The sequence below is a fragment of the Musca autumnalis genome, unplaced genomic scaffold (genome assembly GCF_047663935.1).
Source record: "Musca autumnalis isolate F117 unplaced genomic scaffold, ASM4766393v1 scaffold_3, whole genome shotgun sequence".
NCBI lineage: Eukaryota > Metazoa > Arthropoda > Insecta > Diptera > Muscidae > Musca > Musca autumnalis.
The window spans coordinates 56127809-56142103 of NW_027411866.1; the positions used below are offsets into that span (position 1 = coordinate 56127809).

General features: G+C 35.7%; 2 long non-coding RNA genes across 3 annotated transcripts; one reads left to right on the plus strand and one right to left on the minus strand.

Annotated features, from left to right (window-relative positions):
• Positions 1 to 6945: 6945 nt before the first annotated feature.
• On the minus strand, positions 6946 to 14295 carry LOC141397495 (uncharacterized). 2 transcript variants are annotated; one of them, XR_012411416.1, is made up of 4 exons: positions 14131 to 14295; positions 13189 to 13884; positions 8309 to 8747; positions 6946 to 8136 (listed from the first exon to the last, which is right to left on the minus strand). It is a non-coding gene; the product is annotated as an uncharacterized lncRNA (long non-coding RNA). The 2 variants fall into 2 exon arrangements; XR_012411415.1 differs by having other exon boundaries at positions 13189 to 14295.
• On the plus strand, positions 12370 to 13652 carry LOC141397494 (uncharacterized). The gene is made up of 2 exons (XR_012411414.1): positions 12370 to 13072; positions 13138 to 13652. It is a non-coding gene; the product is annotated as an uncharacterized lncRNA (long non-coding RNA).

The following is a 14295-nucleotide window of genomic DNA, read 5'->3' on the forward strand; positions in this document are numbered from 1 at the left end:
TTGGGAAAAGGAACTAGAAAGATCGATCCAACTCTACATCAATGTCGTGCTTTGATATTGTTAAAGTTACGAAGTTTTTCGGCAATTCACACACACATGACCCGAACGCAACGAAAGAGTACACAAATGTTTTGATTTGTTTTTGTTTTGCAGCATGCGTGCATACAACGTTACTAACACACTGTCAAAAGTTGCAAATATTGAGCATTTTGTGTGCCCTCTTCTTGGTCGGCTGTGCTCTACATTCGAATACGAACACAACACATCCAAGCGGCAAAAACTAATGCCACGTTAATACCAGCATTTGAATCACGTTGTTCGCTCTCATAATTACGTACCCGAATTAACCCATTCATACGACATGGTACACAATTCTTAGCAACATGATTCATATTTTCATACTTTTTATTTACTGTTATTAAAGAAAGTTTCAACCAAAAGACGAGTAAAATTAATTGATATGAACTGAAACAATATTTGTCCTTCTTTCAGATATCTATTTTATATTAAATTATATTATTTTAATTCATATTTTCTATTTTTCTCACAATTTTGGAGTTTTCAGTAAATTTTTTAATTTTTCTATTTTCAAAAATGAAAAAAATATCTTTTTGTTTATCCGGCAGGCATTTGATTTTTGTTTACAAATTTGTACGCGAATTTGAAACGATGGACAAGAAATGCAAGTGCAATGAAAGAGAAGACAAAATTTGCTATGATTTGAATGTATACTAGGCGTTAAACCTTTAACTTTTCATTCATATTTTGCAGTTTTTCTAAAAATGTTTGGGTTTTTAATAAATGTTTAAATTTTGTATTTTTCCTGTCATATTTAATTTATTTCGATAAATTCTCTCATTTGTTAAGCGCTCGGCACATACGGTGCGTTGAGCGTTGCGTAACAACAACCACATGAAAAAAGTGTAAGTGAAGCCAAGTTTTTTGAAAAACAACAACATGGCTGACGCATTAAAGTTAAACATAATTTAACTTTTTTGGGACAACGTTTGTCCCAACGTGTCACTAAACGGACCGTATGTGCCGAGGGCTTTAGAGATGGGACATATTTTATCGTCGTTCTGAGAGTAATTTAAATTGAACAATGTACATAAATCGTTGTTCGTTCTCAAAATTTTGTATGGGAAATGAAGTAATTACATCGTAATTTGGGTTCGAACAACGAATAGAGAGCGAATTAGCCTTAGTACGTGGTACAATTACAATGGTAGATGCCTCAGCCCAGCTGATCGAATCTAAAGCTGTAAACAGATACAACGTTTGGGTAAAGTTTTGTGTCGTTTTGGCCGTTTTTACACTGTTGGGCATGATGCGAAAAATTCAAATTCATTGGAAATATATGCCGGCAAACAGATAAACGCTGGACTTTGGTATCGTCGTCGCCCTGTTGTTGTTGTTTTTTTCTCGACGCCCAACGCAAAACTTTAATCAAACGTTGTATCTGTTTTCAGCTTAAAACGTCAAAAAACTAGGAATTCGCCATGAAAAATCAAAACAAAAAACCATATGATTCGGTAAGTAAGAGATAGCATGTGTTCACTTTATAGACAAACACAAGCTATAAAAAGAGACAACAAGAGACCACTTGACCACCTGTGTAATTGTACCATGCCTTAAGCCCTCGGCACATACGGTCCGTTTAGTGACACGTTGGGACACGCGTTGTCCCAAAACAGTTAAATTATAGGTGTGTTCGTTTACTCAATAATTTGTACTAATTTGTACAAGTCCAGTAACTTCTTGTAAACGACTCATGGTAGAATAAGAAAAGGTAGCAGCAATACACAGCTGACTGAACTGGGTTGTAACGTTAGTGTCAAATTTCATATGACATTTTGTACATTTATTTCTATTTCGATGTACATTAGGGACATATATTTTTTGAGAAAAAAAATATATCATTCGGAAAAAACATTTCCCAGAAAGACTTCTTCATATCAATGATATGTAGCCTCCTCCAAGTTCGAACGATAAGCGGCGCAGTAAATCCCCGCTTGTAGAGGCGATACAACGTTTGTTAATATGTGAGGTATTTTGTTAAAATTTAAAGAAATAAAGCCCTAATAAACATGTGCTTCTTTGATTTCTAAAACAAAACATTGAAACAGCTTCTCCTTTTTCTATGAATTTCCAGCGACCCCAAACTTGTCTGCAAGAATTCTACTTTCTGCGAGAATTTATGCATTTAGTGGAATGATGTGGAAACATAAAAATTGAAAATGTAACGAATTTTCATTCATGTTTTCCAAAATATTCAACCAAATGTGAAAAATTATTAGTTTTTTAAATTCCAATAATTTATAGACATTTCCTTGTTTTGTTTACAAATACAACTGGCAGTAACGCTACAAACAAAAACAAATTCCTTTGTGGTTGTTGTTCGAGTTGTATTTGTTGTAGTATTAACTTTACCTTGTATTTGTTCTACCATGTAAACGACTTAGGTTTTTTGCATTGTACTGTAGAGTAAACGAACAGCATCCAGTAACAATTTGTACAAATGTTGAGTAAACGAACACACATTATGTTTAACTTTAATGCGTCAGCCATATTGTTGTTTTTCAAAAAATTTGGCTTCACTTACACTTTTTTCATGTGGTTGTTGTAACACAACGCTCAACGCACCGTATGTGCCGAGCGCTTAAAGCGTTGAGCGTCGCGCTACAACAACCACATGAAAAATGTGCGCTTAAAGCCCTCGGCACATACAGTCCGTTTAGTGACACGTTGGGACACACGTTGTCCCAAAAAAGTTAAATTATATTTAACTTTAATGCGTCAGCCATATTGTTGTTTTTCAAAAAACTTGGCTTCACTTACACTTTTTTCATGTGGTTGTTGTACCGCAACGCACAACGCACCGTATGTGCCGAGCGCTTTAGTATAAACAAGACATAAGTTAATTTTAGGGATACACAAGTCGACTTTCGATTAATCGACTTTTTTCTAAAAAAGTTTAAATATCGAAGTCGACTTTTGGCTAATGGTGCATTAGGTCTGTTCGATAACTTCGGAAACTTGGTGGTATACAGATTTTCCTGCTTAGGCATTCAAAACTAACACCATTTCACAAAGTTTCTGATGGACATCAAGTTTTGAAAGTACATCAAGGCGAAACTTGAACTGTATTATTGGTTTAGCTATAATTTTTGAGGAGATTATTCTACCTTCCCTCCCAGTCCTTGGTTTTGGCTGGCTTAGTGTTTCACGAAATGTTGTGTCTGGTAGCAGAATTAAAACACGCGTAATATTATAAAAGAGACTACATTTATTAACAATACAATTAAAGACAAAGATATAACAGTAACAATTATGTTGAACGTTAGACGGGTAAGCGCTTAAGCGCTCGGCACATACGGTCCGTTTAGTGACACGTTGGGACAAGCGTTGTCCCAAAAAAGTTAAATTATGTTTAACTTTAATGCGTCAGCCTTGTTGTTGTTTTTCAAAAAACTTGTGACAGAGAAATGATGCATACATATGATCGTAAAGCAATGATGCACAAAATAATATGTGTGACTGTAGTATTTGTGTCATGAATCGACGCTAGAGTACTGATTTGTTCATAGCTTTCGTAAGTCCGTGTTTAGACACACAAGTAAATTCAGTTTTTCGGCAATAGGGGGTAGGAAAGTGTATTGAGGAGCTCTTTCCTCCCCGCTCTATCCCAAAAAACTCAATTTACTTTCCCGAGAAATTTGTGTGTCTAAACCAGGTATCGGCACTAAAACAAATGCATTGTTTGCGGTCTCACGCATACGACTCTCTCCATAAAAGCGTGTGCGTTAATGCATTGCTAAAATTAAAAATCATTGAAACAAGCGACAAAAGAACATTCTTCTTTGACTTCTGAGTGGAGACTGAATGGAGGTTGTTCTGCTGTTATTCTCATCAAGGGCACGTGTGCCCCTTTTTGCCGGATGCTGGTCTAAACCCAGGTCAGGCAATGTGCGCTTGCTGAGAGCAAGTGAGCGAAAACTTCAATGTAAAATGCATGTATGCTCACTTGCTCTCAGCAACCGCACATTGCCTATCCATGGTCTAAACCAGAGTGAGGTAGAGAACATTTTTGGGTCTCTCTTGTGCTCTCAATGAGCGTAAATTTGTTGTTGTTCACAACGTGTTAGCATCTACACAGGCTGTGAGCGATAACAAATTTACGCTCACTTAGAGCACATGGGCTCTCTTGTGAGTCACAATGCCTCCTCCTGGTCTAAACCAGGGACGAGCTTCTTTGCTTAGATCACTGATGGGCAAATTGCGAGAGACTCATGTATTTTTTACACTTTTGTGTGTGAGGCAGAGCATTTCTGCCCATCAGTGCCTTAGATCAAGGGGAGGCATTGTGACTCACAAGAGAGCCCATGTGCTCTAAGTGAGCGTAAATTTGTTATCGCTCACAGCCTGTGTAGATGCTAACACGTTGTGAACAACAACAAATTAAGGCTCATTGAGAGCACAAGAGAGACCCAAAATTTTTCTCTGCCTCACTCTGCCTTAGATCGTATAGTGAGGGCGCCCACTGAGTTGTTTTTGCATTTGCTTCTCTCTCTCACGTACAGTGTAAATGAATGAAAACAAACAAAAACATAATGTGGTTGTTGTTTTTTTTTCACTCATACGTTCATACATGTCTTCGTCGCTGGTCTAAACCATAGCCATGGCACAATCATACAGGTACACGCGTCAGCCCAGCTGATGTACTGTGAGCTGTCAAAAAAGTTGTTGTAATTGAAAACACAAAATTAAAAAATAAAAATTTATAAGAAAAACTGTGAATTTTTGACGGATTTTTGTTATAATGTGTGTATTAATAACTGCCTAACAAAATTTTGTTGAAAAAAATTTTCGAATAGCTTTATTTTTGGAAAACATTTTTGACATTTCACAGAACTGAACTCGTTTTTGTTGTAGTTGTTTGCTGATGCATCTACCTGGTAATTGTGCCATGACCATAGCCGACCAAGAAGAGCGAGCGCTTAAATTGTTTATGTGTGGGTAAAATTACACTGACAGAACAGAACAGGGTGATGATTTTCATATTGAGTATGAAATAAAAAACACAGGAAAAAAGTTGTCACGGCGTGTTAGCGTTCAGAGCCAAACATAGTGGTGGGTGTGTGGGTTCGAATCGTCGGCTTTCCTTTTTCATTTGCATTATAGATCATAAAAAAGCTCTATTAATAAATTTAAAAAAAAAATAATACTAAAAATGATCTTCGCCTAAAAAGGCAAAATTTTCAAATAGAAAAAATATATTGTTGGCGCGTTCGCTTTGTATGACTAAAATTAAAAAAAAAATATACAGTGAATCACAGTCAAAAGTATCCACTTCAGTTTCTTTTATTAAAACTGCGATTGCTAAGAGTTAATTAATGATAGCGATTTCAACTTTAAAATTTCTTCAAATGCATTGAACAAATTGTCTACGGTTCTAATATAAATTAGCATTTGACTTGTGTCCCTTATATCAGTGCTTTCATCAAAGCAAACAGATACATATACCGCATTTCGAATCCTCTCCTTTGTTTATATAAATTTTTTATTGTTGCATTGCAGACGAGGCATTCTGCGTCATTAAAAATATTAATACAAAACAAAAAATCATTTTCAAATTCTTCCCTCCACATATTTGCTGTACAACTGCAAAATCTTGTCAGTGTACCCAAAAAAAAAAAAAAAAACAAATAAAGCGGCATCAACCTGCTTGCATGACATTCAGAATAATGCCAAGTTTACACTTGCGCTCTAAAATCCACTGGATTTCACGAAATCCTGAAATACATCCCGGTGTTTACACATATTTTTTTGTTGATTTCATACATATCACAATGATCAAGGTAGATGCATATGCGCAGCTGATTGAATTAGTCATCAAAAATATACGACAATATAGAACTTTACAACTTTATTTCGAAAATTATCGTAAAACTATCTATATATCGTATTCATTGTGTATAGAACCCGTTCCCGTACTCCGAAGTCTAGCAAGACTTACACTTCTCTTTAAACAAAAATAGCGCCGAATAACACCCTATTCTCCTGTTTTCTGCCATACAATTTTGGCATAGTAGAAACTAGCAACATGTTCATTATCATCTAAATACGATAGATGATACGTTAATTTGCTGCAGTTTTTGCAATTTCCGTAATTTTTTCGTTCCCGTATTTTTTAAGAAATTTGTATGGGGAAGCAATTTTAGACATTTCGCTCTTTTTTCTAACATTACCATTAAAAAAGTACGAGAACGCAATGAAAAATAGCATTGTAACAAAGTAATCTAATATTTTTTTCACATTGTTTAAAAATTTTGATTCTAAAAATGTTTGTTGCATCAATTGACCATCTACCTTGTTTATTGTGATACGTGAAAAGTGTTGCAACTTTTGGTACTTTTCAGTCACAAACTGGGTTGTATATCATGTGTACTGTGATTTCGATGTTGATTTCGCTGAAATCACGAAATGAGATGATTTCATTTTTGTATGCGAAATCATGATAATTTTTGCTTGATTCCGCGCGAAATCACGAAACGCCTTCGAAATCACGAAAAGACGCCGAATGTAAACCAAACATAAGACTGAAGTAAAAAAATCAAAACATTTGCTCTCTTACTTTGCGTTCGGGTCGCGTGTGTGTGATTTGCCGAAAAACTTCGTAACCATATCAATACCTACGAACGGGTTTGGTCTAAACCGGTGGTGCTCAAAATATTTTGAGCATTAGTCTCTCTGAGCCAGCCTTTCCTTTGCTAAACCACGACAGATGAGAAAAAAGAGAGCACAAGTTGTTGTTGCAGTCACGTTAACGTATATGGATGATCTTGGCTGGTCTAAACCAGCCATGCACGCGTCTTTACGAAAAAGTTAACTACAACTCTCTTTCCCATACAAAAACTCAAAATAGCATTATCTTCTTGTGCACCATTGGTCTAAACCATAGATGGGCAAAATGGCTCTTAAATAGAATTTAAGGGAAAATTAGAACGGGGTTTTTGTTAAAATGTCTTTGCTTTTTTAATCATTTTTAAACACAGACGGTATTTTAACAAGTCCAAAAAACTATTATATTTAAAACAAATTTGTGAAATTACCGGTAAATGTTTATTTATGTTGTAACAACGAAAAAGAGAAACAAAACATAGCAACGCTGGCGTGCAAGAAAGCCCATCTATGGTCTAAACACAGACTAAAGCCATAGAAAAACAATGATGCAAATAAACAATTATAAAATCAGTGATGTCAACTCGAGACACTACAATTTCGCACTCTAATAAGTGACCTGGTCTTGGAATCTTGCTGGCATTCTTCTAGATCTGGTCGAACGTCTGATACTTGGCGTCTCTGGTGGTTGGTATCCGGATTCGGCTTGATGTTCGGTTTCGGGACGTACGCAAGGCTGTGAATAGGTTGGAGAATGATGTTATGAACTGGGGCTGGATTCTTGTTCTATGAAAAATTGAAATGAAAAATATTTGCCTTATAAAATTTTTCATTTGACATTTATTTCCTTTATAAAACTTTTCATTTAAAATTTTCATAGAACAAGAATTGAGCCCCTGGTCGCGGCTTGAGGTTGTGTATGGGTGGTGATTTGCGGATATGGCTCCGCGATATCTTGGCGGTGCGATTGATTCCAATGCATTATGATTTCTTCTATGATAGGTTTCTTTTGAGGTGGAACTTCTTTGCGAACAGTAGGCGAATCTTGATGGTAAACATTCGATTTATATAATTGATTTATGTGTCGCTTCAGAACGTAGTTGTTATCAAGTTTGATTTTATAATGGAGATTCCCGAGCTTTTTCAAAACGTTGCCAAATTTCCATGTTGGTATACCATTATCGTACCAACGTACTTGAAACCTTTCCCCCACGCGTAGACTTCGAACTTTGTGCTTCATCGAAGATTTTTTCAATTTAACAGGTCGAATTTTGTCAATTTTTATCCGTAAATCCTAGATATGCGTTTTCGTTTGGCCATTTGAAAGTGGTGTTGCTCTGTACCTTGTAACGATTTCTTGGACTTTAAGTCGTAATGATGACTTTTCCATCGCTTTAAGTTTCCTTTTTAATGTCTGAATATGTCATTCTGCTAGGCCATTGGTAGCTGGGTGCCCTGGAGATATAAATTTTTGAATAATGCCATTATTTTCACAGAAATGTTTAAATATGGTGCTTTGGAATATTGTCGCATTATCAGGCACTATAACTTGAGGAAGGCCGTGTGTTACAAATATGCTTTGTAACAAATTTATTGTAATCTCTGAAGTTGGAGCTTGTTTACTTACTCTGATTTCAGGCCATTTTGACTTAGCGTCAACTAACACAAGGAAATAGTGGTTTTGTAATGGCCCTGCGTAATCAATGTGCACTCTTTGAAAATTTTCGACTGAATCATCCCACTGGTGAATTTCTACCTTTGGAGGGCTCTTGCGTACCATTGCAGAATTCGGACAAGACTTAGCGAAATTCTCAATATCCGAGTCAATTCCTCTCCAAAAACAATATTTCCTTGCCAGCTGCTTCATTTTTACGACTCTAATATGTGTATGGTGCAACTCACGTAACAGTGCCTCACGTAAAGTCGCTGGTATTATTACGCGCATCCCCTTCAATAAAACTCCATCTTGTATAGAATACTCAGGATCCGAAATTTTACCGCTTAATAAATCTTCTTGAAATTTTTGAGATCGGAATCCTTTTCTGTTTCCATTGCAATCGATTTTGCTGTAATTGAAAATAAAGAAATTTCGTTTATAGTTTGATCTTGGATGTCTTTTGTTTCTCTATCAAGGAAATGGGAAAATTTTGAATTCGTTGTTAAAGAAGCTCTTGATAAACAATCTAAATGTATTATTTGATCAGCTTTGCGATGCTCAATTTTGTAACTAAATCCTTGTAGGAACGATGCGTATCGTAGTAATCGTTGTGATGTCATTGCAGGTGTTTTAGCGTTTTGATGGAAAATCCTTGAGAGCGGGCGATTATCAGTCACAAGTGTAAATTCTCTACCATGCAAATACATAAAAAAATATCAACTGCGAAAATTATTGCAAGAGCCTCCCTATCTAATTGGCTATAATTTTGTTCCGCTTTTGTTAAAGCCCTGGAAATAAACCCGATTGGTCTTTCAAAGTCGTCAATTAAATGAGAAAGTACGGCAGCAACACCCGTAGGACTTGCATCACAAGTAAGAGTTAATGGCAGCGATTCATTATAAGGCACTAAAATTCTGTCATGTAAAATTTCTTGTTTCAATTTGTTAAATGCTTCTTCACATGGCTTTGACAATGCAAACTTTTTTCCTTTCTCCAGTAAATTTCTCAGAGGATATGTCAGGGTCGCCATGTTGGGAATAAACCGTGAATAATATGTAACCATTTCTAAAAACCTCCGGACATCATCCACGTTAGCAGGACGTGGCAATTTTGACATCGCTTCTGTTTTTGAAGGTCATTTAGCTATGCAACCTTTCTAAACATTCCACAAGTCTTTGCTCACATACTGATTTGGTTGGGCCGTGCACAATGATGTCATCAAAATAAGATGTGGTCCCTTCTAGGCCTTGTAGTATTTGATCTATGATACGATTAAACTAGCTAGGAGCTGTCTTGATACCAAAGGACAAACGGTTCATCCGATACGTACCTCTGTGTGTAGAAATTGTTTGAATAATACTACTTTCTTCATCCACAGCTACGTGTAAATACGCCTTATAGAGGTCCAGCTTTTAGTACGTTTATATATAACCGGATTTAACAAACCTACTGGGTTTCAAATGTAAATTCCTTTGCGTATACGCTATAATATAAACATGGTCTTACAAAAATATTTAGAACTCCTTAATGTGATGAAAATTTTATCTATTCGCTTTATTAGATAATGGGCCGGCTCCAATTGTGGATTGACACAGACCTTATAATCAACACAGAGGCGAACATTGCCATTCGGCTTTGGTATAACAACGAGAGGTGATCCCCATTTACTATTGTTTACTTTCGAAATGATGCCTTCGTTTTCCAAGGAGTCCAATTCTCGTTCTACTTTTTCACGCAATGCGAATGGTACTTGCCTTTCATTAATAGGTGTGTACGATAACCCAATAATTTGTACAAATTTTTACTGAATGCTGTTCGATAACAAAATTATCCAGCAAAAGAGAGCGAGTTTGGAGAGATTTTTGGAGAGTTTTGTGACTGAGAACTTGCAAATTTTTGCTGGGAAAATTTGTCCCGCAAAAATTTGCAAGTCTGATCAGCTGATTTTTAATCACCTGTTCAATGTAAACAATTCGAAATGTTAACATTTTTGACAAGAAAATTTCACAATTGCACATTTTTTTTAGATTCTGAAGCGTTGTGGATAGGATTAAAGCATTAAATAAGTAAACTGCAATTTTAAAATTTATGTTTTTGTTCCGTTTGGTTTAAAATATCAAAAGAAATAAAAACAAATTTCATACATTTTCGGAAACAGCTGACTTTCTTGCAAGTTTTTGCAAAATGCTGTTCGATAACTTTCTGCAATTTTTCTTGATTGAGAGAGTAAAATTCACTGAGAGAGGTTGCTGGAACTGACTGAGTAATTGTTGCTGGGAAAGTTATCGTACACACCTAATGAATGCTGGTTTTGCACTTTCCTGCAATTTCAATGAACATATTAGCTTTGTTCCTTTACTTTTTTAATGGTAAGGGTGGTAAAAGAGAAAAGCGTCAAAATTGCTCTCTCATGAACATTTTCAATAGAAAAGCAAAGGAACGGAAAAATGGTATATCTGGCAGCAATGTCAAAAAGAAACATAAAAAATCAATTTTCGTCTTTTATTTCACAGTTTTTAATTTAGTTGTGTCAGTTTTCGACTTTTTCTTCTGTTTATCGATCATTTTCTTTTTCATTGGGAAATAATCGTCAAACAAAAGTCGAAAAATCAGTTCTGCCATTTTTTACCTGCAGAAATTTGGATGGTAGCCTGTGGTAGAAGAGAAAGCCATTTTCGCTCTCTCTCCACTCTCACTCTCTTAAAAATTGCTTCCAGTTCTGCCACTTTTCGGGGTTAAGGAACGCTTTGCAGGTTAAAAATGGTAACAAATGGGAAAAATGGTAACCTCAGGTAAGTAAAGGAACACAGCTATTAAATTTGGGATGCACCCCACTTTTTGTTGAAAAACTTCCGAATATTTTTGTATTATATTTGATATTGAATTTACACGTAAATTACTGACTCCATTTATCTTTAAACGATCCCGGTCCACTTCATTCAAATCAATTTTAAGATGTCTAATCCAGACACGTCCAAGCAACGCAGTGTGTTTGCGTCCACAACAAACATTTTTTCCTTTGATTGTCTTCCTTTGTACATATTGTACATTAACATCAACAAAACCCAGTGGCACAAAAATATCTCCGGTATACGCTCGAAATGCAATGCTGGTTTTTTGTAATTCTGTTTTCAGGTTCAAATTGTCGAAATCAGTTTTTGGAATTAAGGTGTAGAGATGGTATTTACCGGGTATTTACCCGGTAAATACCCACACGGTGGGTAAATACCCATTTGTGGGTATTTATTTGGATATTTACTATATTGAATGGCAAATACAACATTTTAAGCCCTATTCCTGGGTTTAGGTTGTAAATTCGTTTCAAAATGGATAATTTTACAATTCTTTAAACTAGTGGGTAAATACCCGAGTATTTACCCAAGTGTTGGGTAAAAACTCATTAACTGCCGAACCACTTGACGTAGGCTGACAAAATTTGGCTTACATTTTTCTTATGTCAACAGAACTTCTGGTACTGGGTCCATGTTTTGATATAGCCCCCATATAACCGTACCTCCCGATTTAAGGTATTTTTTGTCTATTAGCCACATTTTACAATAATATTGGCTGTAGCTTGGCACAGTGAGTTCTCAATGTGTAGAAAATATCCTTGCAAAAATTTGTCAATATAGGCCCACGTTTTCTAATAGCCCCCATATAAGGGTACCCCGATTTCGAGTATTTACCCAAATTTTGGGTAAAAACTCTTTAACTGCCGAACCACTTGACGTAGTCTGACGAAATTTGGCTCAAATCTTACTTATATCAAGAGAATATCTAGTATTGCAAATGGGGTCTTTAGGTCCATGTTTTAATATAGCCCTCATATAGCCGTACCTCCCGATTTAAGGTATTTTTCACCTATTAGCCACATTTTACAATAATATTGGCTGAAGCTTGGCACAGTGAGTTCTCAATGTCTATAAAATATCCTTGCAAATAACCACACGATTGACACGATAACCACAGTGACACAGCAACAAAAACAATCATCATGCCAGGCTGAGATGGAAAAAGAATATATTTGTTTGCTCAAAGCCCGAAAAGAAAACGTCTGGGATACAACAAAAGTGACATGCACCGTAACAACATAATACGCCCGTAGAAAGAGTATACTTACTTTTATCGACCGATGGTATGTCGAATTACTCCCGCCCTCTGGAATGAAAGTTCCACCATAGCAACATTGGATTCTCTATGTTGCCCCAATACCTACATCTCCTCCTTTTTGTTCCCTTCCTATCCCCTTAACCTCCACTTGTCCCTCAATCACAACCATATTCTATAATTTCATTTTCATACCTTACGGTCTATACAATATTTATTCATTTTCCAAAATAGTAATACAAAAAAAATCACATTATGACGAAAAAACCATGTAAAGAACATTAGAACTGCAATGAAGTATTTTGATAAGCCTCTCTTCTTGTTTTCAGGTCTTCGCCAAGGTGATGTGTGGTGTTACTGCTTAATCTCCGTCCGTCCGTCTGAGTCAACTTGTTTTGTAAAGGTAAGTACATGTGTAGGTACAAGTCAGTAAGTTTTAAATCCAAAATAAAAGTTTCATTTCTCTTTTCTTTTTTACAGGGAATCCTTGAACCCGAGGGACGACATATGCGCTGTATAGGACATTTTCTCCTTAGCAAGATTAACCCCTACCTGCCTAACCTGAGCTCAAGCTATTTGGGGATGGGTAATTAATCAGCAATTATGAGAGCTGATTGTGTTCTATAAGTAAGTATTTTGCTATGTCTACCCTTACTAAATTAGATTTTTAATGATATATCTTTTATTTTCAGATTTTGTCCGTCTGTCAATATAGTAAAGTTATGGCCAAGAAGCAGGAATACCTGGATAGCTGGCGTTCAAGAGATGGGTGTCCAACGATGGGCAGAGGAGATGAGCCGACGTTGCCGTTTCAATTTTGGTTTGTTTGTGTGACTTCAGTTTTTTGCGGATTTTTAATGATTTATGTATTTAAACTTTTTTTTCTTTTCTTTCTTTTTTCTTGGTTTAATTCTTTTGTAATTTTTGTAATTTCTTTTTTATTTTTATTAAGTTTGTAAGTTTTTGTTTAGTTCATATATTTTGAGTGATTGTATTTCTTTTTCATTTCAATTCCTTTTTTTGTTCTTCTTAGTTCATAGATTCTAATCAGTTCATATAATGTCTTCATTTCAGGATTCATTTTCATTTCAGATTTAATTTTAGTTCAGTATTTCGATTAATGCCTTAAAAGAGGTATTTATTTGACTTTTATAAGTTGATTTCATTTATTCAATAAATTTTTAAATTATATTACTTTAACAACAAATGTTGTCACAGTCTATTATTTTCTTCTGTCAGAACAGTAGAAGTATCGCAGGTTAAGTTCAGGCTCCGTTTTAATGCCGATGAAATCTCCTCAGGCTCACCTCCGTCTGCTTTGAATTTCAAAGAAAAAGGACAGATTTTTGCATGTTCACTCGCAATGAAACGTAGTTGTCGGTCATTACATACCATGCTTTCCGGTTAACATCATTTTGTTAGATATAAAAGCTTTGTTCCTGTACTTTTTTAATGGTAAGGGTGGTAAAAGAGAAAAGTGTCAGAAAAGTAAAGGAACGGAAAAATGGTAGATCTGGCAGCAATGTCAAAAAGAAACATAAAAAATCAATTGTCGTCTTTTATTTCACAGTTTTTAATTTAGTTTTGTCAGCGTTCGACTTTTTCTTCTGCTTTTCGTCCATTTTCTTTTTCATTGTGAAATAATCGTCAAACAAAAGTCGAAAAATCAGTTCTGCCATTTTTACCTGCAGAAATTTTGCTGGTAGCCTGTGGTAGAAGAGAAAGCCATTTTCGCTCTCTCTCCCCTCTCACTCTCTTAAAAATTGCTTCCAGTTTTGCCACTTTTCGGGGTTAAGGAACGCTGTGCAGGTTAAAAATGGTAACAAATGGTTAAAATGGTAACTTCAGGT